We start from the raw sequence: 27709 nt of genomic DNA on the forward strand, positions 1-27709 counted from the left end.
GCTTGATGTCTACCACCAGAGTGAAGGCTGCCCAAGAGCAGCTATTTGAGGCCCGGCGGCCACGAGGTTGAATTTCTCATCTATCAAAAGGAGAACCAATTTCTCCCATTTGTTGCCCATGCTTCTGGCATTCCCATACAGGTAAAGGCACCTGAGTTCCCCTCTGGTCGCCTCAGGTGTTCTGTCACTATGCAAGTATCTCGGGCCATTGGTGCTTATCTGGGTGTCTGCTACATCGATGCCCTCTCCTGGGTCATCATGGAAAGGGGATTCATGTACAGTAGTGGCTTCACATACAAGAGTGGAACCTCCCCCCTCTTCCCCAGTCTTGCCTAGTTTAAAGCCCTCCTCAGCAAGTAGATGATTGTCATAGAGAAGAACTTCCTCCCTCTGCCTGTGAGGTAAATACCATCTTTTGCATGTCAAATTGCCTACTAAGGTTGAGGAATCCGAAGCCTACACGATGACACCACCTCCAAAGCCTTTGGTTGACCTCCTCAATACACTCCTCCCTTTGTTGTCCTTGGCTCCTGACTGGGAGGATTTAGAAAACCACTTCTGCCCCTAGGTCCTTAAGCTTAGCCCCCATGGTCTTGTAGTCACCCATGATTCTCCCAGGGTTGTTTCTCACCATTTCATTGGTGCTCACATGGACAAGAAGCATGGGTAGTGATCCACTGGGCGGACTAGCTTAGGGATCCTTTCTGTGACAACTCAGATCCTGGCTCCTGGAAGGCAGCAGACCTCTTGAGCAAAAGGGTCCGGACAACAAATGGCTCTTTCTGCGCCCTGTAGCAGGGAGTTTCCCACGACAATCACCCTTTGTTGTTTCCTTGGCAGCTCTTTGCAGACCAGAGGACATGGATGCCCCATCAGTTGATGATGTGAGGGCTACACAGCTGTTGCGCAGGGCTATGGTAGAGCTACTGACGCACCTCGTGGCTTTGGGCCTCATGTGACCACTGTCCACCCACCATTGGTTGGGGCATCTTGCTCAAGTCCATTCTTCTGCCTGATTTCCATGGCATCCTTCTCTGGATGCAGGGCCTGGCAGTAGGCGTTGACCATTGCCTCATGCTCTCTGATGACTTGCAGCCTGTTCACTTCCTCCTGGAGCTCCCTCACGCAGTTCCCCAGGGCCTACACCAGCGAGCACATCCCACAGGTGGGGGTGCCAGTACCCCAGCTCCCAGTATCCAGCAGACATGCCAGGCAGCCCTTGCAGCCTGGATTCAACGGTTGAAGTAAATGTGGGAAGAAGTAAATGTGGAAACTTTGTGTTGCAATCAGATGTGTAGCATCAGAATCATAACTTAGATTGTGTTTTGGGGCAGGGCCTGACTTTGCCTTCTGTTTTAGCACAGCCACTAGTGCAGCTGGGCGCATGTTCATGAAAGAGGTTCCAGAGTGATATATCAATGCTAGTGTAAAAAATAATAGTCATGCCAGAAGGTTTGTCATCTCATGGCTCACAATGCACATGCAGCTCCATATACACTTCTAAAGGATGCAGCCACAGCTGAAACAGCATGACCCAAGAACAGGAATTAGTAATTATTGATCAAATAGTCTTCAAGCAATTCAGTGAGGACTGAAGGAAAGAAAAGTCACCACCTTCCTTGTGACTAAGGCAAAGGAAAGGGAGTCAGGAGATCTTGGTTGTCTCCTTTGCTCAGCTCTGAAGACCCCAGTTCAACAAAGCACTTAAGTCCACATGTCAATGGTCAAACATTGGAACAGGCTACCTAGAGAAGTTGTGGAATCTCCGTCTTTGGAAAGATTCAAAAGCAAGCTAGACATTTTGCTGAGATGCTTTAGTCAGGGAAAAGCCTGCCTTGAGAAGGGCGCTGGGCTAGATGGAGGTTCCTTCCAGCCCTACTTTCCTAAGATCCAATGGATCAGAACATATATGGCCTTGAGCAGACTAGCATCTCTGCAGGGGGCTCAGTTTCCTGCTGCCCCACCCCAGCATGGCCAGCTTGCTATCTAATCCTTCTCAAGTCTCCTCCCATGGGAAGCAAGCTAGAAACTCCATGTATTGTTACCAGCGGTGACAAGTTAATTAGATCTTTAATCTTTTTTCCATTTCAAAGTCCAGTGACATGAACACATATTTTTCTAAATGTATGGTTTTTATCTTGACAGTGGCCCTTTATTGATGAGCTGTAAAGCTTTGAAACATCATCTGATCCTTCTCAGTAGCAGACCTAGGTGTGTAAATTTCAGATAATCAGATTTTAAAACAAAGTATTTGAAAACCACTTCCTCCTTTATTTACCTGCCAAGACATGAGATCAGGATTCTGGGTTTCCACTATGAACTGATGGTTTCTCAGGGACCTGCTGGAGAACATTTTCCTACACTCATGATCTCATCAACTCATTAGGAGAAATGCAAAACCCTGAATCCAAGTCTTGGCGGGTAAGCAAAACAGAAATTCCAAAGCAGCCCATTGCCATTACCCCTATCAATGCTGTTTTTTTATTTTGTGCTTTTCACACAGCATAGACAGCAAGGCTCCCTCACTCTTGCTTACTTTTTCGTTCTTCTTCACACACCAGCAGGATGCACTTGTATTCATGTTCCCATCAGTTCAAAGGAACATTTAAATTAAAAGAAAAAAAACCCCTGCTTTTCATTCATATAAGATCTTGGAAACATTCATAGCCCTGTTAGCAAAGAGTCTTTCAAAAAGCCTGTTCATACAGATATCCAAGCCTATCATTTGCACCTAAACTAAGTTGGCAGATACATTTTTTCTAATATACTTTCAAAAGCTTTTGATGTTCTCCTTTCAAAGACAACGCTCAATGTACATAGAGATGGGGAGAGAGAAGTCTAGTGACTTCACCATACTCCCAACTTGTCTTGGGTGTCCTGCAGTGCCCCTTGCCTATGCATTTTACTGCCCTTTTATGGTGTGTTTCACTCTTATTTAAAAAAAAAGAAAGAAAGAAACAGAAAAGAAAAGGAATTGTGTTCCTTTGTTGATTAGCTGACAAAATAAACTCTGGATGAGTGAGAGGTCGGTCTGGAGGGTTTGGCACACCAGAAGCAGGGCTTAAGTATTGCACAGAGATATCTGGCCACAGTCTGTGTGAACTGATGCTTTTGTTGCCTCAAGTTGGCCCAGTCTCTTAAATGCATGGTGTCATGTCAATGACAGGACAGGACAAGAGCCAGAAAGGAGTGAGGAATGAGTGGGGACAAGGAGGAGACTGTGGGAAGCTCTAATTGCTCAGATTGCCCCAGGGGGATCCAAGTGCCCCGGATGCTAATTGCTAATAAATGTTCGTGCTGAGTAGCTTTTATTTTTCCAGTGAGATGGAATAACAGGGAAAATATGTGAAAGTCCCTGGACTTCAAGGGTGTGTTTTTCTTTCATTTATATTTACCTAATTATGCTGTCACAGACTGCTGGAAATTACACCCTTCCCCCCCTCCCCCCATCCCAGTGACTGAATAAACACAGCAGAGATTCCAACTGTGCCAGACACTACACTCTACAATACCGGAGACACGAAGGAGATGCCTTTGGCAACTCCAGAATCTCAAAGCAAGGACCCCAGGGAGCACCTCAGCATCAGTGTCAGGACACAGCAAAAGGGGTGATGATCTGAAGCCATATAACAGTGGCCATTAAACTGTGGTTATGTTCAGAAAACCGTCTAAAGCTGGACACTTTGAGTTTGCCTTATCTGGGGTTTATCCTATCTGCTCACTGTAGCAACAACAAATAGGATTTTCTCCCTGTTAGTCCTGCTGTACCAGCAGAAGTATGGCAGGATGGGCTGGATCCTGTTCTGGTTCACACACAGGCAGCAGAACAGCGCTGGCTATTAGAATCCAGTGGAAGTTCCCATCAATGCTCCTCCTATCACTTTTGGTGACATAAGACACAGAAAAAGCCCAGCTGGTTCTGAGGTCCAGAAGCAATTTAGACAAATCCTTTTGGCCTGTACATTGAACACATTGGCTCTGGAATCACAGAAGGAGAATGTGCATCCTTTTTTTCAGGGAAGCAAGGTTTTTTTGGTGATATCCTTCATTGGAGCAAAAATATAGGTGGGAGAGTGACCTTCCTCAGGTGTCTGAAAGAAGCAGATGCAGCCTAAGTTAAATAAAAAGTAAAACAATGATTTTGTTCAACTCCATTATGTCAATGAAAATGGCCACTTAAAGAAGGGAAAGAGGCAAGAAATCTGAGGAGCAAAGAGAAGTTATTGGAAATAGCTGCAAATTGTTTTTTTTCAGAACACAGCCCTGCTTTAAGGAGGAAGCATTAATTGATATTTTCTGTTGTAAATGTATTTTCTGTTGTAAATGTATTAGTGACAATGGTTTCATTCTGTAGACCTCCAACGACAGGCAAGCAAATCTGTCGTGGACCATGTCCCAAAGACCCCATAGATGAAGGCCAAATTCTCAGTCTCCTCAGTCACCTTAAGCAATGCTTAACTGTGTCAGCAATCCTGCTGAAGTCAGCAGGGCCATTCAAGGTGCTGCCACTCAGGGCTAAAGATAATGACTCTGACCCAAAGTTAGAGGAGGGGAAACTTTCCAGGAATGGTTTCATTTCCAGACTGAGGCAGAAGGAAAATTAACTCAGCTACACAGCAACACACCCTCTCTGGTCTTGGTTCAGGTATGTACAGCATAAGAAAGGAGCAGCATATGTCAGATCCAGCAAAGCACCTCACACAAAGGGAGTTACAGCCCCTCTCCTGTGTGTGACCAACTCCAATATTTAAAGGGAAAAAGCTTAAGCCCAGAGAAGCAGAGATCCTTCAAAGCCTAATGTCCTGGATATGGTGCATTTCTGATTTATGTCACAGCTGTCTGGAACAAGGGGTCACCCTCTCCTACAATAGGCAGTACAAGAAAATCAGACTGGACAGGCCTCTGTATGCCTAACAAGATTTAATATAGAGTTTCTTTTCAGGTCAGGTATGCATTATCAGTCAGCCGATCAGACTGCAACCAATCAGATGAGGATGATTATTTTGTCAGGTTCTTGTTAGCGGTTCATTTACCTGTGAGGAACAGCTGGGGCTCAGACTGGGCTGGAACCAAGACTCCTCTCCTGACTGATGTGCCTTTAATTCGAATAGATTACAGAGGAGTAATTAAAGTGATTGTGTCAAATTAAGCAATGAAATGAAGAGGTCAGATTTTAAGTGGCTGGAGCAGTGAGAGAAGATCAGGTCAAATCACTGGTGTTTGAACTACATACATACTTGGTGCAGACTGCAAGGACAGAAGGTCTTGACAGCTAGAAATGATATTGAGGAAAGTGCCAATTTGCAAACTTTCCTGGTAGCAAAGATGGTAAAGCACTCACAGTTTTATAAAGAGGATGGAGATGGGCGACTCACAGGAGGCACTTCTACATCATCAAAGTCAAAATAATAGCATTCAGGTAACACACTCCTCGGGCACCTTCTATGAAATGACAACTTTACTAAGGCTCTCAATTCCAAGCATTTTTATTAGACCCAAGCCTCTAGTGATGTCTGGTGGAGTTGCCCACTGCAGAGTGGAAGTTTTCACTGACAAGGTAACGCTTATCTGTGCAGAACAGCTTTCTCCAGGGCATGTCCAAGTCTATGGGATCAACTCTCACAGGAATTAAGAAACATCAGCAATCTTGCCTCTTTCCAGTCCATGTACAAAGCACATGTCTCCCACTTTGCTTTTGTTACTTTTGCAATATAAATGTGTAGCACAAAGTATAGGTAAATTATTTTAAGCCAAACCAAACAAAAGAAAAAAAATAAGCAGCTACTCTGAACAAGCAATTTTCTCCCTGAGGAGAGGATGAGAAAAATTATAAAACACAAGTGAGAGCCATAAGTTAATGCTTTCGGGCTCAGCACTGATGGCTTCTATTAGAACCAGAATACAATAGAACAGAATACGCAGCCTCTTGAGTCAGAAGTCAGGGACTTATAAGCTAAATCTGTAGGGTATTCAAATCAGAATTGAACCAGCCAAATTTGGGCTTGTTTTTATGATTATAGTCTTCACATGCACGTAAGCAAGCTTGGCTTTATTGATTTCAGAATAGAAATATAATAGCTTAATACGAATCAGCAGTAAAAAAAAAGAGAGAAAAAGAAACCATGACAGTTCCATTATTGTCACCTCTCCAAAATCAAATGTTAAGGCTGAGTACATTGTACTGGCAGGCTAGGCTACATCATATGGATTTGCTGTGCTGGATAGCTCTGTTGTGTTGAATATAGTACAAATGGATCATTATGTTAGATTACATGGAGGAATGTGTTTTTGTGCCTTGAATAGGTGCTCCAAAATGGACAGATGTGCTGTTTGAGAATGGTAGGGGTTACTATAATGAATGGAAAACTATGTATATGATCCTGTCAGGCCATATTCATGGGAATTGTCCTTATTGAGGCAAACAACTTTTAGGGGGAGGGTGCATCTTGTTTTAAAAGAACAGGCTCTTGAGGGATGGGTGTGCTTTGTGAGAGGTGTTGTGCTCTCCATCAGAGGGATGTGTCCTAATTTGCAATATATATGACCTCAGTACAACTGGACAGGCATTTACTTATACAGAGTCTTGGAGAGAAGGGAAACACAAAGCACCAGCTTAAAATCATGCCAAGAGCTTTCTCAGGATTTATTTTGTGCCAACTGAGCACAGAAGGCTGATATGCTGTCGTGGCACTGTGGATGCTTCACAACATCCGTCCCAGTGGCAATTATCAAAGATCAGTTGCCCATGCACAATTAAAGGTCTAGGCATTTCCTTTCCTTCCTCCAACTCTGACCCATGTAATTCTTGACTCTGAAATTCAAGAATAAAGGGAGTATCAAACTAGTTGGGATTTTGCTTAGGACCTGTCCAGAGCTCTGATGGGAGCTTTGCAGGAAACCCATGGTAGTCATTAGCAGATAACAAAGAAAGCTAAAGCACCTTGTAGATCAATTGGCTTAGATGCTGGCAAAAGTGAAACCTGCTCTAAATGGCTCAATAGTCATGGCTGGTGACATCTTAGCTAAATTTTCATCTTTCTCCTGCCATGACCAGGGTGATTACAGCTCTTCCTGCTTATTCATGTTAAATCACAACATTGCAACATAGTTCTCCATTTTTATCACAACATTTCATACAGGCAGAGACTACCTGGGTGGCAGCCTAGAAGAACAGTGACTTCTGCTGGTCCCTCAGACTCGGTAGAAATGTGAGTTTGGCAGGACAGGCTGCCTCACATGGTCACTGCACCTCTGCCCTGTCTCAATGAAATGATTTCATGGGGAGGGAGGAGAACTTATTCTTTATTCCAGTTTCTTATGGAAGGACACTTTATGACTGTGGTTTGAATTCAGTCAGGTATGTATCTATCTAGCTACTGAGCACCTCAGAGTCATTAATGGATTTTATCATCACAAATCCATTGTGAGATAAGGAAAAGCTACTGTCTCTATTCTACAGAGAACTGAAGCCAAGGGAGACTAAAAGACTTGACCAGGGTCACAAAGGAAGTCTGCAACTGAGTCAACTCATGAAGTCAGGCCTCCTGTCCTGTATCCCAGTGCTATGACCTATCATCCACCAGACCATCCTTCCTCCTCAGGGAGGAAGTGGAAGTCTTTTCAATGGAATATTTAGTGGCTCCAGTGAGAAATGTTTCTGGAAGGTCTAACCTGTCTGGGTTAGTGCCTCTAGAAAAGAAGCCAGGAACTGAAACAGGCTTTGGAGACTGAATTACACTTTTGCCCCACTAGCTCAGACTGGGACAGGCTGGTAGGACAGTGTGCGATGGAAGCTTGTCCTGCTGCTGCTGCTCTCCCAGGCTCTGCGTGTTGCTCTGCCTGTTCTGTACAGAGACCTCCATTCCCAGGCCTGTCACTCCGCTTCATTTCCTCAACTCTAAATTGACATTTTAAAAGTGATCTACCCTATGAGCAGCCTTAATCTATTTTAAACATGTTGAATGGGCTATTGAGAGATGACTCTGATAATCTGACTACAGGGCATTAATTTTCTAGGAATGCCCTGTACAGATCAACTGAAACAGCATCATCCATTACAAAAATCCATATGCCTGGGCTTTTTATTTTTCAGTCTGTGCTTTGCACAGCAATAACAACTCTGGTGTGGGGCATTTCCAGAGGAATTAATAAGAGGCTGAGGTTTCCCTCAGGTGCAAAGTGAGTCTTCAGCTCATTTCAGGCCGTCATTAATCCCTAGGAAATGCCCTGCGCCTCAGTCTTATTACTTAAATACCTTTAACATATATTATGTTGTACTGTACACTTTAAATGACATTAAAGTCAGCCAAGTGTGTGGTACTGTAACCACTGGAGAAGGACACTGGGGGAAGAGAGGTGAGAGCGCTCACATACAGTATTTGGACAATAGTTTAAAAAGACAACACTGAATTAGTTTTAAACCATGCCGCGCTACAGGATGTAACATTAATGCAATTAGCTATTTCAGTCATCTTTGAACAAATCTGTTGGATATCCTGTCCCAATTTACGTGTGTGCGCCATACAGCTTATGAAATGCCTCAATATTTTTTCCATGTGTTCTTTTTGCAGAGCTGAGCTGCAGCGACGGACAAGCAGGCCTGGCACTGTATTAGATTACTAAGGCATTCCAGTCCCGTTCTCACCCGCAGAAATGGTCTGGTTCCCTGAAAAATTAAAACCACTTTATTCTATTTTATTTCTCCCCTCGCCTCTCCCCCCCGCTTGTCCGCCTGCCTCAGCGCTGCCGCTGAGATGTGTGGGTTTGCAATATTGCTGCCGATTATCTGTGCTCACTAATGGCACAATAGGCAAATTACACGTCTCTCTTCATAATGAATTGGAATTGATGGCCATGGTGAGCTAAGAGCTCAAAAGCAGCAAGAACTTGTCAGGGTTACTAGACTTCTGCTGTCACCAGGACAACATAACACGGCAACGACCTATAGCCTTTTGGGTAACCCTGTGACACCTGACATCATTTATCAGGCACTTACAGTTTCTGAAACCTCATTCCTCTCATTCCCTCACTCTCCTTTATACCCCTCTCTGCCTCCACTCCTTCCACACCAAAATCTAATGCTCCTGGCTAAATGCTCTTCTACAGGGAAATGCTGGGCAGGTTTAGCTGCAGACAGCACAGCCGTTAAGTTCCCTTCAGTTTCCCTGTGGATCCTATTAGCTGAAGAATTTGCTCCTTGTCGAGGACTCTTTTTTTATTAGTATTTTACATGAATACACTTCAAAATATATTTTCTGCTTTGAGATAAAGATTTCAAAGTTGGACAGCTATGTACATACACACACACGCATGCACGCACACACACTTGTTCGCTTCTTTTCTCTCTCATACTTGTACATGCTTTTAAATATACATATATAGATATATATATCTAGATATAGATATATATATCAGTTATTCAATTACATTCCCCCTTTGTGCTAAGTTCCCTGGAACATGAATCTCCCAATAGAGTCAGTTCTTTCAGTTCTTTCCCCAGCATCATAAGACTCGTTTCATGTTGATTCCCCTTTATCTGCTATTTCTCCTCAGATCCTCTGGAGAACCTGGCAAGTGAAGACATTAAGTTGGCCTGAGCATTGCAGATGAGTGAGAGTGGCTGCCTGTGCTGAGTTCAACAAGCTGGCTCCTTGCAGAACCAAAGGGGCCAGATGCAGAACCGCTGAGCCTGTCCCTGAACAAGCACATTTTTCACATGTACCTTGTTACAGGGCAGTGCTATAATTAAAAGCCCAAACCTTTTGATTAATGACGTGCACAATATAAAGAATGTATAGAATCACTTTCACGGGGATTAATCCTCAGAACATGTACTGAGGGAGTTGCGTGCTTTGCAATGTCATTAAGCCAAGTTCAGTGCGTGCACCAGGGCCTCCGGGCATACACTGGAACACTTTGTGCCCCACCCTGTGGGCTCCCCCCCTCATGCCAGGGACTACGTGTGCCCCTTACCTCACCACTCCCTGATCTCCACCCATATACCAAAGGCTGTGTACACCTTTATTCCACAGTTTCACCCCAACCCCCTACAACTTCATTCTGCCACGTGAGGGGCATCATTCTGCCTCTCCTCTCCTCACCAATGTGTGTATGCACCCCCATGCAAAGGTCCCAAATTGGCCTTCATGCCTAACATTCACCTTCACCCAGTGCCAAGTTCCCACATGCTACCCCTACCATAGCTCTCTGTCCCCCTTTTCCCCTCTTGCCCTGCTACTATTCTTTTTTTTTTAACCTTTGGGATAAACATCTAGATAGGTGGACAGACAGACGGAAAGGCCAGCAAGCAAAAGTGTAAAGCCTTTCCCACTCAGCCAATAGTCAGCGGATTCTTGTTTCTCTCTTGGGGAGGGGCTACTGCTGAAGCCAAAGAAGTCTTTCCAGATCTTCCCATACTAAAACTTGGACTTGCCTTTTGACCAAGGAGGACAGAGCAGGACCTTGTCTTCAAAGCCAGTCATGTTACTCCTGCATCTGTGAGGGGTCCTGCTGAGCAATGTAATTTACTTCCATTGCCATGCAGTGCTCCCTCCATACTGTAAATCAGCTGGTGTTTATGTTGGGGTCAGTAAACTGGTGCTTAGATATTATGGCAATGGGTTTGTTAGAAGCACAATTAGAAAGATATGTAGAAAGAGAGTGAAGTAGATGGAGAAGACTAAATTAAATATATGATCTGCGAGCTTTAATTCTGAAATGTCATGGAGACAGCTGGCTCTGCTGATTCCACCCACACTCCTGCACTATCACCCAAATGAGTCACCTGCCTATAGTTCAGCTGCGTCTTAAGTCAGTGTGTGTGTGTGTGCGTGTGTGTGTGTGTGTGTGCGGGGTGGGGGGAGAACTAAGAAACTCTGGATTAGACCCCAAAACCAGAAGGCTCTTCCAAATTACCTAACCCTCATGAGCTATTAAAACCTGGATGGGGGCACTCCTTACACCCACCTCTTTCACAGTGTTTGGGCATCTCTTCAGGCCAGTGCCTAGTAGCAACAATGGGGGCCTGCATGTTACCCAAACCTTTCAAATCTCAGAAGAGAACTGAGGTACTGCTTAGGTCCTGTAAACTGATTATCACATTATTTGGAGGTGAGATAGTAGAGAATGGGCTGAGTTGGAACAGGAGATCATGTGTCAGTGAGCCAGTGGGATGAAAAATCCAGCCTAGGATTTTCTTGTGTCTCCCAAGGAAAATGCCCTCCCCTACCTTACGCAAGCTAGACTGAGATGTGCAAAAGGTGGAAAGTCTGTGATGGGCCATGCTGGTTGTCTCTGGCCCCTAGAATGTCTTGCTAAGCCACAAGACTCCTAAGGAATAGGCAAAGGCTTGAATACTGCCTGAATTTTTGGACTCCATTCTGCAAGGTAGGATTTCATTTTGGACCCATTCAAAGGGGTTACTTAAGCAGAGATGTCTGTGCAGCCTCCCCAGAAGGGATTTGTGCAGGACAGAAGTAATGCAAAGCAGCTCAAGAGGTGGCCCCAACACATGGCACAACTGGCTCTGAGCAAGATGCTCTCTGAAGGATCACTGAATAAGCTGCATGGATCATGGGGCCTAAAAGCAGCACTTTCATCAGGACAGCATCTCCACACACTTCTGTAAAGGCCTTACTTCTCTAACCTTCAGTTTCTGCTCACTGAGTGGACAGACAGAAGAATCATGGTGGGAGTGTCTACACAAGACGCTAAATGTGCAATAGATTAATTCTACTGCATATTAGTGAGGCAGGCAAAACAAATGCTAATGCACTAATGAGCAGTAGAATTAGTCAACTGCACGTTAGCATCACAAAAAAAGTGTACTGGCACTAATGCGCAATAGTGCTAATTATGGCACATTAATGAACATCTAGACGCACCCAGTGTCAGGGACTCTGATCAGGCAGATCAGCCTGATCCAAGTACCTCAACAGCTGCACCTGCGGTAAGCCTCAGCTAATGAACTTTGCCCCAGTTTAGGAGCTGAGAGTATCCTGATTAGCTGCTGGAAGCGCCACCTATCCATTTAGCACCAGCTAGGACCCTGGGTGGGCAGGCTACCCAACAGTTCTGTTGTGGCAAGCCTACTGGTTCCTGCACTCTGGTTCCTAACCCTGGTTTTTGATTTATTTCTGGACTTCAGCTTCGGATTTCCCTGAGGATCCGTTTCCTGGCTCCTGACCCCAGTTTGACTCTGTTTCTGGACTTTGTCCTGTGGATTGCCCCTCAAATTTCTACTCAGCATCAGATCCCTGGATCCTGACCCTGGACTGTGCTGTGGACTCTGCTTCTGGATTTCCCTCTGGTTTTGGTATATGGGTCCTGCTCTGGCCCAGCCCCAGGCCCCTACTTCCCCTCGGTGTTCTAACCATTAGGCAAGACTGCCTATGCCCCAGGAAACAGGACTGCCCTGGTTAAACTAGCGTTACTTTTGAAGACTAATTTCTGTTGCAATGTCTTGTTATCCCTTTGTAGTGAAACAAAACAAAACAATGCAATATTAGATGACAATTTTCCCACAGTCAAACCCAGTTCTGATTCCTTTTCATCCCTGGATCTCAGTGGTAATGGCTGACCACATAGCGTTTCCTAGCAATTAACCACTGACTGGGAAGAGCTGGGACTCTGACCTGGGGTCCAGGGGCTCCGAAATGTTCATTCATCTTCCGGAAATACCCAACAGTGAGGTCATTACTGCTCTGATTTCATTGGAGTAGTTATAAGACTAATTTAAGTGACTAAACAATCAGAGAAAGAGAATGATAGATAGACAGATCTTTGTGATCCCTTTGAAGCATACATAATATCCTTTATCTCAGACATGTCAAGTCCATTCCCTCCTAAGAACAAGACAATACAAGCACATAACTTCCCCAGGCATCAGCCAATCACATGCAGTGGGCCAAATTTAGTCCTAATATTAACAATCACAGTGTCCACTGACTTCAGCTGTTGCAGTGTTGCAGGGGCTGGGCTCACTCCATCATCTTCCTGGGTGCATGTTTCCCACATGCAATGCTTTGCAAAGAGAAGTGCTGTGCAGGAGGGTGATGTGCCTTCTTGCCAGAACCAACAGGGTCCCTGTTTTTCTTTCTCTGCAGCTGGCGACATGAGTTGTCAGGAATATTTGAAGCCAGTCTGTTGGCTCTGGATGGACTGAAAGAGACTGAAGGTATTGGCCACAGTTCATTAACACCAAAAGCGGCTAGGTTTCCCCTGCCCCATTTAGCAGGTCTGTTTCATTTCAAAGATCAGATGTGATAATCTAATTGTGCCCTGGTTGCTCTCTCTCTTGTGGGAGTAATTGAATTCCATCAGCATTCTCACCCTTGGTCTCCTCCTCCTCTATCCTGCCGTTTCTGTCCCAAAACCCCTCCTGTGTCACCTCAGTGAACTTACAAGAACTTCATCTGGACAGGCAGCTGGGGCCCTGCTTTCCGGCTGCAGAATGAAATGCATTTCTCCAGCTCAGGGAAATATTCATCTAGGTTCCAGCCCAGTTAATAATGGAAAGAGCAGTCACTAAGCCAGTCACTTGCTGAGAGCTCTCCACCTCTGTAATGGGCACTCTTGGGACCCTTTTGTTTCACATGTTACAGCACTGAGTTTCCCTCTGACCCAAATACAGTAAGGTTGGAGTAGAAGGAAGAGCCTCTGCACTTCCTGCTTCTGGAACAAAGAAATACTCTAAGGAGAGCAGTACATGGCATATTCCAGATTCAGGCTTTAGTGGAAATGCCATGAGTAAAGTTGATCTCAGACATCAGAATACAGCCTCAGAAAACAACCCAGTGTCGCTGTGGATGCTGATCAGAACTGCAGTTCAGAGCTCACCATCAGTGTTCATATTCCTGATGCCACATGCGTGCAGCTGGCAGTGAGCCATGGTGTCTGGGTGGAATGAATGAGACTGAGTTACTGAATCCCAAGTCTGCCAAACTTCCTGGGAAGGAGGGGGACAGAAAATTCCCCCTGCAAACCGATAACTGACATGCTTCACATTGAGACCAGTTGTGTGCAATATTCTCTTCGTGAACCATAGATGGAAGGGTTGAGCTGGGCACATCTAGTCTATCTTGCTGCTAGTGCAGTGTTGTACACTTCAGAGTGTATTGTCCAGTCTAGAGTTAAAAGTCCCACCCTTTCCTTTGAGAGACTGTTCCTCATTGGCAAGATCCTCCTCATAGTCAGCCTAATATTTCCCACATTTAATTAATTGCATGTCATTGCTTCAAGTGGTGCTCTCTTGGACCACCCCATGTTTCAAACAGCAAAGCATCTTGGGACAGGAATTTCCACTCCCTTCAGTGCTTTTTTTTATATCATAATCTTTGCTTATTCTGAAATGAGATTAGAGCTAGGCTGGAAATGGTTTTCCTGAGCATTTTTGGAGAATTTAAAAACAAATTCCTCTTGTGTTAAGCCAAAAATCTCTAAAATGTCCATGAAATGAAAACATAGAGGACTAAAAATCAGTTTGTGTTGTTCACAGCATTTTCTTTCTATTTCAGCCCCTTTTAAATTTTTTCTAAAGTTCCAAAAAATTTTAAACTTGAAAACCAGAATTTTTTCACATGGGAAACATCTAAAAACCCCTTTGATCATTTCAAAATATTTATTTGCTATTTTTAAGTTAAAAAGTTAGTGGAAGCAAATTATTTCCTGGGAAAACTTCCAGTTTTGACAAACACGCATTTTTCAACAAAAAAAGAAAATTTCTTCATGAAGTTCCTGATTTGCTGGATTCGTGGTATCAGTTATCAACACCTTGGCTGAGGCGCTCTTCAGCCAAGACCCCCCTCACACTCTGAACAGTCTTAACAGGACCAAATATTCCATGAACAATAGAGCTGAAGGAGAAGAGGGAAAGGGTAAATTAAAAAAGCATGCCATGAGCTTAAACTAAAAGGTGTTGACACCGTCAGCCCAGCCCATATGGAAAAAATAGACCTTTTTGATAGCATGGCAGCATGTTTCATAAAAGGTATTGCACACACATGTAAAATATATGTGATGATGAAGAAAGTGCACTTAAATATCACAGTATTGTCCAGTGGTCATGATTTTTGCAATGCACGCTATGATGCTTGTAACAGATATAACGCTAGGTAGTTGAGAGATTTAAAAAGCTGAGCAATTTGGTACAGATATTTTATAAACTGTTGGTTACAATATTTTCAATATATTGCGGAAAAAACTGTAGCAAATACAGTAATGTTTGGAGCATGTCTTGTTAAGGTAATGCAGAGGATAACAGAATCTTTAAGGTTTAGGGTATAAGTTATTTGCCATGGGATCAGGAAGGGAGAGTTTCACTCATATAACAGCATTGCACAATTGGCCAAGTGAATTATGGGCTGGGAAAGGTTGCTTTCCTAAGAGGTATCAGAAGCCGGCCACCCCTGGAGATAGGATACCGGAAATGATAGAGTAATGGGCTGAGCTGGTATGGCAAATTCTACGTTCTCATTAAGAATATGTGTTTCTCCATTTGGCAGATGATCCATTTACACTGAAGAGGTGTGTGCATCGGGCTGTATATTCTTCTGTGGAATAGCAAAACATGCTTTTGCTCATTAAAATTAATATGGCCAAAAAGCTCCACAAGGGAATAAGAACACAGTAGCTCCATCAGACTATTTGCATTAGTTGGCATCCTGCCTTACACCATCCTGAAGCAGACAGTTGGTCTATAAAGCCTAGTATCCTCCCTTTAGCAATAGATGGGAACAAATCCGTTAGTGGAAAGAGAAGTAAAACTATAAATGCACCAGATCAGATGTTCAGTTCCATTCATGTGAGAAAGAAAGTGACTCCCTTTCTGATTTTATGTGGCATTTAAAGGTGAGTGGTGCAATCTTCATTTCAACGCAAATGCTTCTAAGCAGGAAGAGAGAAGACTAGACAGGAGGGAGGTACAGTGAGACAAGCCTACTAATTCCCCTTTGCATAACTGTACAGTGCACATAGGTGGGAAACAAAATATTAGCCGGCTCTATCTATTCCCTGACCTAAGTATCACAGACAGAGCTGCTGTGCATTGTTAACCCTATCAGCAGCTCTCTGTTATACGATTTTTTTTTTTACTCTGGTAGCCACAAGGCAGTATTCCTGACTTCTGGTTTTAATATACATATTTACAATACATGTGTGTATATTTAACAGGTCTGGTCAACGAGAGACAATCATTATTCATTTCACAGCTGTGACATCATCAGGTCATATTTCACGGATATGATGTCACTACTGCACAATATGACTTTTTATTTTTGAAAGGATTTTATTACTACTGATTTTTTCCAAGCCTGGCCAGCACATCTGGAGTCTAGAAACTCCAGAGTCCAGAAATTTTTACAAAATATAGCAGGCAGAATTATAACCCACCGTACTTTTTAGAAAGAAAGAGAACAGATAACAGTAAAAGGAAACAATACTCACAACCAACTGTTAAAAATCAAAGCGCAAAATAAATAAAAAGGAGACAAAGAGGGAACAAAAGTGAGACAGCGAGATGTATCAGACTGTGGAATTATCTCCCAAGGGCATTTGTGGATGCTCCTTTATTTAGACTGTTAAAACTAAGGTGGATAAATGGATAGAAATAAGGAGCATTCTTCCATTAATCCCTGAGAGATGTATCTGATGGGGCTCAACCTGTAGCTACCTGCTTGGAGAGGAGGAAGTGGACGGATGTTTGCACAGAGACAAAGGTGTTTGTAAAGTTGAAAGTGGAGTGGGCTGGAGAAACAGTCACGGGACTTAGACCCTAGATCATATCAAATTCTGTCCATAGACAAGGCTGAGTGATGAGCAGAGCTGCACCAGTGTGGTCAAAGCGTTTTGGTGGCTATTTGTCTGGAATGTTTAATGAATCCAGGCCAGCTGCAGGCGCATTCCTTGGCTTCTCTTTCCAAAAAGATCATGCAAACAAGTTTTGGTAGTGGAAGGACTCTCAGACAGTAGATCTGATATGCCATTTCCATGAGCATTCACATCAGAAGTGAGAGCTACTGTCATCAAATCTGGCAACAGAGAGTGCCATGCAGCAGATGCAACCAATCACATCACAGCTTAAATCTCAACCAGTAGGCCATGCAAGTCCTGATAAATGTAATTCTATAATTTCAAACAAGGAATAGCATTTCTGAGAATGACATTTTTTACAGTGAAATTTGTCAGACAAAATATTTGTTATGAACTATTTGCTCAGCTGAACATCAGACTCAAGGATTGTTAATGTTTGTCCCCTTTGGGGAGCTTCCATCGTATGAACCCCAGAAATTATAAAGGATACAAAGTCTGTTAGGCTTGTGGCCTGCCTTAGGGAGACAGGGAAGCTTAGGTGATTTCCACTTCCATAAGGGAGCTGAAAGAATGGTTTCAGAATTAAGACTGACAAGCTGATGAGATAAACTGGTCAGATAAAAGGATGACAGAAATAATTTTACACAGCATTACTGTGAAAAGCTAATTTATACACAGATGAATCCATGACAGACTCAGTGGAGGGTGGCAGATGAGCAGGAAATAGAGACCACTTCATTTATTCTCTGCAATAGGAGGGCTATATTAAGAGTCGCCCAGCTCTCTTGTTTTCTCTTCCCATTCCCCTCCCACAATGTTTCCCACCTCCTCTTTTTTCAAACTTATCAAATGTTATCTAGCTGTTCTTCTGAAAATCAACAAGAAGGGGAAAAGTATGTCCCTACAAGCATTATTGTGACCTCATAATCAATGCTGAGGAGATGTCAGGATCACCTAGGCAAGGGGTTGGCTTGGAGCTACTTCAGCCAAACAAAATGAAAAATAAATATAAAAAGGGATGTGTTTGCATGTGTGTGTGTTCATGTTTGAATGCATGTCTACTTCTCACCCTACTGAAGTCCCCAGGAAATCTGTCAGTGGTTAGATGGGGTTACTTTATCCATAGAGCCCATGTCCCTAGCCAGCTTTAGCTCTGGTCCAAATGCCCACTTATTGTCCTCAAAGTGTCCCCAGAAATATTTGTTTAATCATCCTTCAAGCCTTGGTTGCAAACAGCCTGCTTTGGGCCCACTGGCCCAGCAAAGTAGAACTGTCAAGGGTCCCTCTAGAATTTGGAAGCTAGCTCTTATTTCTAGATGGACCCATTTTTCGCTTTCCAAGGGAGTGCTAGTCCCAAGGAGGCCATCACAGTGCCAGGAGTCACCACCTCAAGCACCTCAAATGAAGAGAAAATGTCAAAACAAGGCCACGCACAGCTAGAACCAGAATATTCAGAATGGCTCTACTACTGTGACACCGCCAGCAAAGCACCGAGTCCTGCTCTCTGACATGGCCCATGCTGATCAGACATCCTGGAGTGCTTTCTCCTTCAACATGCATTGGCACACATGTTCACATGCAGAGTGACCTCTCTTGCTTATGTTTTCCTTCTGGTTTGCAGAGGAATTGCCTTGTAGGTCTGGTGTGCAGTCCGTCTGTACCATCCTCCTCATTTTGCAAATGAGTGTGCAGAGAAAGGAAGTACCCTGCTCAAGACAACAAAGAGTATTCACAATAAAGCTGAGATTAAAACTCAAGAGCCCTTAGCTGTCCAAACTATGTATGGCTGACTTGCTTCTCCTCTGAAGTCTTGTTCTCCCGTGGGATGCATTCACTCAGAATATGGAAAAGGAAGAAAAGAGCAATTTTTTTTCCTTACGTCTTTAAGAAACTCAGTTTCAGGTTAAATTTGGGGTGAAAATTTAGTTTACACTCTATTTTATCCAAATGGCTTCACACCTCCCTAGAGAAGTATACTTTGTCTGGCCAGCACTTGCAGTGCAAGCTAGCTTAGAGGGTGACAAATCCTGAAGGTTAGAGGGTTCAGGGCTTCATAAGGAAAGAGGAAGGGCTTATTTTCCTTCTGGGCTGAGCACTGTGCATCTCAGGAGAATTCCCTTGTACCTGCTGTCCCTCAAGAGGCAGGGAGAGGACTGGCAGTGAAATCTGATCTCCTGTTCAGTGCTAGCTTTCCCAGGCCATCACAAAGCAAGATCACTGTTCTGCAGCTACTAAAGCAATAGTAAAAATACTAATAAACCCCCTCAATGCTGAATACTGTGGGCTGTTGGCAGGTCCTTCTCACACAATTAGCATCTCTCATCAAGCAGGGGGTTCACAGATTGCACATGCTGGTTAGTGTTTTGCAGAACAGACTGAAACCAATATGGCCCTCCCTGTACTATCAGCCAAAAGTGGCTTCCAACCAAGATCTGCTCAGCATGACTTCTACCAGCTTGGCCAGAGGGAGAAGACTTCCAGCTGAGCCCAGCTTATCATGGCTTGTACCATCTTAGCCCATGGTAGTGATGGTGAGCAAGAGAGACCCCTCCCCCCCTCCTCAGGTTTCCAGCTAATAAAGCTGCTGCCTGCAAAATACGAAAGCATGCTGATTGCTGTAATCAGATGCATGTCACAGCACACACACACACACACACACACACACACACACACACACACACACACACACACACAGAGTCTAAGTGTGACTACCTGCTAGACAGAGCTCAGCACTAACTGATTACACCTTCTAAATCACCTGGATACTGCTAGCCTAGACAAAATATTTCCATTGCCTAGATTCCTAGAAGGTATGACACGATACCTCAACTATGACCTGCTGCTTTTATGAATTTTCTGGTGGTGACAAAACTAAGGGTATAGCTAGGAAGACATTGGCTCCACACATCTGAAGCCCTGGAAAAAAGGGTTCAAGACAGAGAGGTGTGAAAGCCATCCTAAGGCATGAGTTACACACCACATTGCAAAGGTTTAACCACAAGGGTGATCTTAAGGTGATTTGAACCTGATTTCCAGTGGTTTGTCCATGGGCTCTCTCTAATGCCTGTGCAGCTGCATCAGGGATGTTTCAGTTAGAATGTGGAAGAGGGAAACTTGAGCTTCAGGTGAAATTGTAGCTGAACGCTCAGTGTGCATTTAGTGAATTTAAATGTTCAGTGTACATTTAGCTAGAGAACCTAGATCAAATATAACCAGTTTAAAACCAATATAAGCATGTCTGCAAAGGGCTCTGCATCAGATTGAATGGGTTTTAAAGCCAATTTAAGTTCACTTCCTGTTTCTAGACAAGCCCTACAAGCAGAGATAATGAGAGTGTAGTCTAAGTATCTCTTCCTCCTGTAGGTCAGGAAAGCTCAACAGCTAATCCCATTAGCCACTGCCTTTCCCAGGGGTTTCAAAGTAGCTTCATTTCACCTGCTCACACCACAGCTTTCAGTCTCCTAACTCACCTCCATGCTGTGGGTTAAGGGACTTTCTGGTGCTGGGACTCAAGCAAGCTGCTTGGGGTTTTATGGTTAACAAAGGAGTAAGGCCAGGAGGCCTTATCCAAAGCTTTCTCGTACCAAGGAGCTTTTGCCTAAGTCCTATACTTCCAGTGAGTTGGAGGGAGGCGTGATTTTTGACCTCATTGTACTCTGCAGTCCCACAGCATTTGATTTCCTGGGAGGTTCCAGTGCAAGCATAACACCTGGCTCCTGCTTAGTAATGTATTTCCTTGCTTTGAGGCGAAGCTAAGGAAATAAGCTTGCAAAGACGCTAAAGACCCACTAAAGAAAGAGAATTTAGTAAGTGACTGTCCTGCCGTTAAGGGAATAATGTATTTGTGCAGCAATGTTCTGCATTAAATAGGTTTCTACCATACAAGCATTTTTCTTGAAAAAAAATCCATTCCACCCTCTGCTTTTATTTTCTCTCAAGCCCCAGATCTTATCAACAAAGCCTTCTTCCTTTCTGGACAGCCTGCGGGATGCTGAGTGACAGCACAGGGGATGAAAAGGACAGGTCCCTTTGAATGCCAGCAACTGAAATGCACCACAATTGCTCCAAAGTTGATTTATACAATATGGGTTTCCTCTTCATTTTCCTCTGTGGTGGATTCCACTCCCCCAGCCGCTCCAGCACAGAGCTCTTGACAACACTCCCGACACTGCCGGGAATGCTGCAGGTTTAGACTGCACCCCCAGATGTCCAGAATTAGCACAGATGATCTCTGGCCAACTCCTCTTCTGTCACTAAGAAACAGGACGGGCTGCACCCTTAGTTACAGGGAAGCTCCAGATCCTTTGTTCTTCCCATGAGGTTCAGAGGGATGTGACCCCAGATAGGGGACAGTGACTTTAGAAGCCCATTCAAACCTCCCCCATCAAGCTGTTCTCCCCTTCCCCCCATGCCTATTCTCTTCTCTCCTCCCCCCCCACGCCACTCCAATTTTTCTAGCGCTTGTCTGGAGTTTCTACCATCTGCAGAGGATGAGAGAGAGCCCATGAGTCAATCGACAGCTATTGCAAGGGGGTGGGGTGGAGACTGTTCAAACACTCAAATTTAATCAAGATGGAGCAAAGAAATACCTGATGGACCTGCCAGTATGAGGCTGTTTCCCGGCAGCTCCTAATAGCTGCCTTCCACCTTCCCCCCTCTTCTCCCCACTGACTGAGATCAAACACCAGGCCTCTTAGCTGTAGGGACCACATAGCATTACAGTGATCCATCACAGAGCGGCTGGCCAGGGATTTTAGAGGTGCTCAGGGGAGCCAGTAAAGCAAATGCATTTCATCATGTGCAGGACGAGCCCAGGAACTGCTGTGTCTGAAAGGCCCTAAGTATAGCGGCAGCCGCTCTCTGACTCAGCCTCAGAAAGCTGCATTTACACAGTGTGAGTCTGCAATAAATAAATATTCTCCATTTATGCTGTTTGGATGCACTAGGATATGGACAGACTCGGTAGGGAATAAACCTCCTCCCTGTCTGAGGAAAATGGGGGTGGGAATCTATCTGTCTCCTACGACCCCACCATTGGGTTTCCTGGGGTCACACAGCTGTAGGCACATGTGGAAAAGAAATGTCTCTCTCCTGTGCACTGGACATATATGTAATTCAATATATTACTCCCATGTGCAAAAAAATCCACCAAACTGGCTCCATTTCAAATAGCATGAAAATATAGTATACAAGGGATGGAAGCAAATCCGCTCTCAATTCACTCTTCCTTTTCTTTTTTTTAAATCAGTTGGAAACTGGCCAAGGCAGCAGGACTAACACCCTAACTTGGGGGAAGCACCAGAAGGCTGTTAGGAAACTCAAGTAGCCAGGGGTTTTGTGGATGCCGTTTCTAATAGCGGCTTCCCTGCAGACAGGGTGCTACTTTGCACCTTGGTAAGCTACTGGCTTAATACTAACTCAGAAGCACTGAGGGGGTTGCACAGCTAAAAGAATGAACCATAAGCACTGTTCCCTGCAGCACAGCTGTCCTGTGTGCCATGCTGGGGTACTAGAATCAGTACTGACTCACCAAGAAGAGCATCCCCTGCACAGTTCATAGTCCCACATCCTGCATCTCCTAACACCATGCTGCGGCACTGGGACCAGAAGTAACGAGAAGGAGAACTCCCACAAGAATGCCCAGTGCCTCCTTTTGCCATGTTGCACCGCCATGCTGGGATGGTTCAGGCAAGGGTTTTCTACTCAGTCTCCTATACGACTTCCTTCCTTGTATGCTGGACCGTACAATTTGCTATACTGATGTCATGCAGTTCAGCTATCGTCTGCCTTGAAGCACCTCCACAATGAACACAGCTGGGCCTTCTTGGCAAGTGGAGAGAGCAGGCCACAAAGGTCAATGATCTCTTCAAATTAGCTTCAGTTTCCCGGACTTGGTCCAATGTACCCTTGACAGTGTACAAACTTGCCTTGCCGTTACTGGATCTCTCCCTGTCTCAAAGGCAAGGAGGCCTTTGGTTTTCTAGAGCCTATAAACATGGCATCTTCCACCAGCCCAGAAATTCTCCCCCGTGTAGTTTGCCCCCTAAGCACCCACTGCCAAATTTACACCCAAGCACCCCCTCCTCATAGCGGTTCACACACAGGACACCTACCTCTGCCAGCAGCTTGGGTTAGCTTTCCTTTGAGTCATGGGGAGAACCTATTTGACTCCCAGTTACAACACAATGAGGACATGAACTATAGTTGCCTCATGGGAGTGTTAAATGGATTTTTCCATTAGGAGAGGATTTTTTTTTTCTTGCTTTATTGAAAAGGAGTTTGCGGTAATTAGCTCTTACGGGGGATTTCACCATTCTCTCTCCTCCTCTAAAGTATAAAACACTTATTACAGCACATTGTTTAACATGATACCCACTTCCAGAGATTTGCCTTTCTGTGCACATTAGAGGCGCAGCGATTGCACCCTGCCTTGGGATTCTGAGGCCTTAAATCCTCCCGCAGACCTGAGCCATGCCCCAGTCCCCTCTGACTGCATCTGCGTTTATCGTCTTCCTGCTGTTTTCTGTGTGCTTAAGAACATGCATGCTTTTTATTTCCCTTCACTTTATAGGATTATTATGATTATAAACCCTCCCTGTCTGTTTCCATTGTCACCAGGAATGCAGCCTGCCCATCTCTGAGACGCTGAGAATGGATCTCTCCCCACCTGCCTCCCTGGCCATTGTTACATTAACCTACATTTAGCTTGTTTTTCCCAACAGATTGGATTGGGAATGGAGCACTAAATTCATACCCAAGTGATTCCTAGACCCTGTGCTGGTGAAGAGTTGTGGGCAGCTCTTAGTAAGGTTGAGCTATTCAGTGTTTGGACTGCAGGCAAAGAGTAGAAGGGAAGGGGTTGGCGAGAGTACAGCATACAGTAGGGAGGGTGACCCCCCACCATGGGCTCAGCTTCTGGATCAGTGATCTACAAGCAGCATGTGTGTTTTGGAAGCAGGAGGTTTGGCTTGCTCTGCTCGTTCTGCATTTTGCTGTCCACAATAGTTCTGAGCTTCTTGGCCCAGCCCGTCTCTTGTAGACATACCCTTGCCTGTTCTTCTCTGTCTGCCACTTGGTGGTGTGAAAGGGAAAGCAACCATTTCACTTGCTTTCCAGAGCTTGGTATGAGTGTCCACCTCCCCCCTGCACACCCCCAGCCCCACAATTCATTAACCCTTTCCCTGCTAGTGGCCCCTTGAAATAGAGGTTACTGAAATACAGTCATGGAACCAGTGGTTAAACTAGACTGAAGCAAGCAAGGGTAGCTTTTGCTACATAATGTGACCTACCTCATTTCCCTCCCCACACACAGAGCTGTACAGTCTGTCTACCTTAATTCCTGAGCTGAACCCAGGTGATCCTGACTGGATTCAGTGTTTCAAGCAGGCCCATTATAGAGGTATATTTGAGCTGTGAATTTCAAATCGATTGTCTCAAGGTCAGCTCAATGAAGAAAACACTTCCTTCTGAAGTGGTGCCCACAGGTAGCATTTGCCTACCCTGACAGATTCTGAGTACATTCAGACTGAACATTTCTGCCCGTTACTCAGCCCAGTAGGTGAAGTTCCCAGGCAGGAACCTTTGGTTGTTACTGGCCTCAGAAGACCTGTGGGAACATCCTGGGTTAGGGCATGGTAGGTAGAGCAGGGCGCAATGACAGCTTAAGGAGAATTGCATTTTGAAAGCTGTATATCTTTTCTTAATTATTTTTGAACTTTTACATTTATCACCCTGATTAATCTAAAACAAGAGGCCTTGGAGACGCTAGGAGTCCTTCACATTCAAGGCCTTTCATTTCTAGCTCTGGTTGCAGCCTACCAGCTCTCAGCCTGTAGCTCCCTTGGCACCTTTAGCCAGCACTAAAATTCACTTTGAAGAGGAGAAGTAGGTTGCAATGTGTCTAATTGCAGTTAGAGTACATTCATTTTATGTAGGTCTCAGTAAGTAGGGGAGATTCACCATCTATGTCCTGAGGGCCTGACACAGAAAAAAACTCATGGTAAGTGAGCCAGCCAGCATGCTGGAGACCAAAGACGTGGTACTGCTGTCAGTATTCCATGACTAGTGACCATCACTACACAAAAATAATATGCAAATACTGTATTATGTCTTTTATCTTCATTTTTCCATGGACACAATAATAGGATGTTCAATGTCCATCCAGCAAGGGCCAAAAGTGCCCCAGCTCTTTGCACGTTGTTGGCTGATTATTGGCCAGCCTATGCCCAGGTCAATACCCATCTCCTTGGAATCTTACCTATTTCCATCTCACTCAACAGCTCAATGACAACAATTCCTTTGTGTAGATGATCATTCCTCTGCCTATTAGACCTCACTGTTAGCAAGATTTCCCTGTATTCAGCTTACATTTTCCTTTATTCATTTTCATGCCTTCATATTACTAGTTATAACCCCTTGGGCTAATCTAAACACTCTTCCTCCCTCTTCAGCATTTATGCACCTCGGATATTTGCAGATGGTTCTCATATTCCCCTCCTGCTATCCACTGGCCATGTTAGGTATAGGTGGATTGTTAATGCAGCTGGGCGTAGTACACATTAGCTTAGTGTGAGTGCAAAGATGAAAAAAACATTATGTGCTGTAAGTGCTTATTATTGTTGCTATTATGTAGCTCTTTTAATCTTGCCATATAAATCATGCCCTCCAGCCCCTTGATTATGTTCAAGGTTCCTCTCTGAACTCCATCCAATCTGTCAATATCATTCTAGGAAGGAATACAATATCACAAGTGCAGGCAGAGTGAGCCACTCAGAGAAGGGCACTGCCCTCCCTGGACCCCAACTCGATGGCTCTACACAGGAAGCCCCGACTCACAAATGCTGGTGGTGTGCAGGAGAGCAACCTGCCAGGAGGTGAATCCACTGGCAGCAGAGCAGCGCCCGGTCCTGCGCCACGCCTGCAAAACGATAATGTTGCTAGAGCAATTTCAGACAATGCTTTGACGTTAACAGCTTCTCTGGTTGCACTGTCGTTTCCCATTAGAGGCCTCAGTAACTAGCACTTCATGAAGCTTTGCAGAATAATTTGTATGTTTAATACACCTCGAAAGCCCATGTTGGGCTGCAATTAAGGCAGGGGGAGGGGTGACGAAGGAGAGGAAAAGCCTCCCTCCCGCTGATTGCAAAAAACCTGCTGCTTTCTGCAGAGTGGGTTGTTTCAATTGAGGATGCCAGGGAAGCTGGAATTAGAGGCAAAAGCATAATTTGTCATTTGCAAGTGTAAGCCAGAGACTGGGCTGGCAAGAAGAGAAACGAGAAGGCTGGAAGCCCCTTGTGAGAAATTACCATTTAAAGAACTGAGTTGAAATGGCCTGGTATCAGATATACAATAATTCTAGTGGCCAGGATACTGGAAGCAAGACACAGACTACAGGAAGGTGTGACAGGACATCTCCAGTTTCTTAGAAAGCCCTGAGAGGTCATTTCAAAGCAGAAGCTACAGACAGTGTCTAAAACCGGTTCTGGCTTCACATTTTACCAGCACAGCTGGTCAAAAAACAGTTTACCACATTTTGAATTTGTACATAAATTCCTTTGAGTGCACTTGGTCCTTGTTGTGCTCCTGCAAACGTTCTGTAACTGTTTGAACAAAAACCACATTTCAAAGCCTCGAGCACCAGGATTTGCAGGAACCAAATTTTAAATAGATGCATGAGCATTCCCACCAAATTCAGACAATTCATGATGCCATTAATTGATCATTTTAAGGGCATTACAACCTACTCCTGGATGCTTCAGGAATAGAAAGGCCCACATGAATTATTTTCTTAGATCCACTAGGGTTCATGTTTCACCACTGATCCAATGGGGATTTCCATTGGTTTCAGCTGGAGCCCTTAGCTACCAGGTAATTAGGATGGAGCTGATAGTGCTTAGTGGTCTGAACTTCCCTCCAGGAAGGTTAGCCCCATTCTTTCTGACCTTTTACGGTGAGGTAAGAAACCCAAATCAGTCCTACATAGCCCACTAGGAGTCCTTTCATAGATGATTAGTTAACATAGTTCATGTATAAACTCATCTGAATGGATGATTACTGGATCAAGGGCATAGGAGAATGGGGTGGGAAAGTGACCTCAGACAATGGGAATGTTGCATAGGTGATTCCCAGGTCAGGGTAATTAGAGCAGGGAAAAAATATATAATAACAAAAAAAATGTAAAGATTAAATATTTAAACAACCTAATCAACACCAGGGCTTTGTAGGAAGCAGCCAGAAACTTGTCCTTTATTCCTATAGGATCAAATCCCAAACTCCCTGCTGCTTATGGAGAGAGATAAAGCTCTCATGTATGCGTGTGGGAAGGCACTTGAGCAAGGACTGAGCTAGAATCACTTCATAAATGTATCAGCATTTCTGGTGAGTGCATTAGGAGTTCGATCAAATGTCCAGACCAACTTTTGAACAGCAGACGTTAGACAACTTACTCAGTGCTGCCTCTGAGCCTTGTACTATTTGCATAGCTTTACCCACAATCCTTTTCTGTTTCCTTCCAGACCATTGGTGCCTTTGGCATCATGCCTTTGCTATAGTTCCTCAGGGTAAATGTAATACTGCTATTAGCTCCTTAATGTATTTGGCATGTAGTAGCTAATTAAACTGGGACTTATAAATCAGAACCTTAACTTTCTCCCTTCCCTTATGATGACTCTTTCCTACTTCATCCTGGACCCATTCCTCCACCCTGAATAGCACTTTTACACATAAGTAACCCAACAACTTCATGGCATTTATTTTCATAGATTTCATAGACATTGGGGCTGGAAGGGACCTCAGAAGATCATTAAGTCCAGCCCCTCATCCAAAGGGCAGGAAGTCAGCTGGGGTCATAGGATCCCAGCAAGATAAGCATCCAATTTGCTCTTGAAGGTGTTCAATGTAGGTG

The sequence above is a fragment of the Crocodylus porosus genome, unplaced genomic scaffold, assembly GCF_001723895.1.
Source record: "Crocodylus porosus isolate Cpor-Errol unplaced genomic scaffold, CroPor_comp1, whole genome shotgun sequence".
Classification (NCBI taxonomy): domain Eukaryota; kingdom Metazoa; phylum Chordata; order Crocodylia; family Crocodylidae; genus Crocodylus; species Crocodylus porosus.